Genomic DNA, 1,988 nt, shown 5'->3' with positions numbered 1-1,988 from the left:
CAAAATTTCTTGAAAGTCTGAATATGTTTGACCGCCCATATAAAGGCTTAAGGTAGATTTATGTGAGGCAGAGTTGAGCGTATGTGAGAACGGCCCCGATTTGAGAGTGGTTGCTATCAGGGTTAAAAGAATTATTTGAACCCTGGTCGCTATGTTCTTGACGTAGCTCAAGACACAGGTTATCAGAAAATGTAAGTTAAAAAGGTTATCAGGAAATTTGAGTTGAAAAGTTAACAGAAAATATCATGGGGTGGTCCTGGCACCCGGCCTAAAAGGATTACTAAATATTGTAAACATTATGCACACTGAGTCAATTGAACAATGGCGTCAGATACTTATATCAAGATTGTGAACATGGAGTTTAATAAGCGTCAGGTTTTTCTCCATCAGTTTAGGATAAAAGTCAGATTCTGAAGTACAAACATGTGAATAATATTCAAAGTACTACCAACCTGAATTGGTTAAAATAACTTCCTTAGAAATAACAGGTCTCCAAAAATTAAAAAAAAAAAAAAAAAAAAAAAAAAAAAAAAAAAAAAAAAAATTCTCAAAATTTAATTCTTTTACCGATATTTGATGGGAACTGCCTATTTCTCAAATTCCTTAAATATTGGTTTCATCCTATAGCCAACATGAAATAACTTCACGTTGCTTCAGGACTCCTTCTGGACATATACTATATATCATAGAAATCAGTAGGCTAATATCACCCAATATCAAACCAAAGAAAGGTAAATTCCAGAGAAACCCATATTTTCAAAATCACTATAGATAGAAAGGCGATCAGAAATAACCAGGGTAATCTATCTAGGTGCCATGTCCTCGACGTGGGCTGTCAATTGCCTCCACCTGGTTCTGTCTCTAGCTCTGCATAAATTGTCCATCAGCTACATTCTCATTTACATCTTTCAGTAAGCTGTCCAAAAACCAGGGTAATAAAAATAGAAAAATAAACACATGTGCCGTAAAAAAAGAAACGAAACAATACGAACTGAAAATGCTAAGCTAAAAGGGGAGAAAAACATTGCTTACAACCTTGAAATTAAGTTCTTTATAGCGCACCCACCCCTTGCCCCATTGGTACCATATTCTAGATAGCTTTTGTGCATTTGTTTACGAATTCTGGCCCAAAATTAGTTCTTATTCAAATATAATTCTGTTTTATCTATTGAAATCCTTGGTGTCTTGTTCCTTAAAAATAGCGCGACTTTATTTTTTTTTCTGTCGTTTCACAAATCGTACTATAAAGACGTAGCGCAACAAATTATCGGTAACTAGATGATGTCAGCTTAGTTAGAAAGGAAGTTTGTAATTTTAACACTGAAATGGATAACACGGAGTCAAGCTGCCAACTAATCGTAAAGAGTTCATTTGTAACATACCTTGTATGGAATGAACATCTTGGCCCCCCAATCCTCTTTGACTCTTACGATTCTCTCCCTCTCTCACCCCTTTTCGCTCTCACCCCTTTTCGCTCTCACCCCTTCTCACTATAACCCTTTCTCGCTTTCACCACCCTCAGACTCTTTCTCCCCTTCTCACTTCCTCACCTACACACACTCTCTCTCTCTCTCTCTCTCTCTCTCTCTCTCTCTCTCTCTCTCTCTCTCTCTCTCTCTCTCTCTCTCTCTCCATAATAAATGATGAAAGATAGCGTCGAGTTTATATCCCCCACTTACACAAAACTCTAATTCAAAATAAATATCATCTTGAGAAACATTACAAGTTCCATTCTCTTGAACATGATGTTCGTGAAGTGAATCTTCATCTCACTAAGAGTTGGAATTGTTGAAAGACAAGCAGGCAAGAATGGAAGTAATAATGTGGTTTCTGGAAGGGTTACAAGGTTTCGGTAGGTTTGGATAAATGGATAAATTCCAGGAATTTAGAAGGTAAGAAGAACTAATCACGTTTAATAAATCCAAAGAAATATCTTGCAATTCCAATTTATAAAAGGGCTCAGTGCGCGGGCCAATACTCACCTCGAC

The sequence above is a fragment of the Palaemon carinicauda genome, chromosome 11 (genome assembly GCF_036898095.1).
Source record: "Palaemon carinicauda isolate YSFRI2023 chromosome 11, ASM3689809v2, whole genome shotgun sequence".
Classification (NCBI taxonomy): domain Eukaryota; kingdom Metazoa; phylum Arthropoda; class Malacostraca; order Decapoda; family Palaemonidae; genus Palaemon; species Palaemon carinicauda.
Note: the sequence above shows the minus strand (reverse complement) of the source record.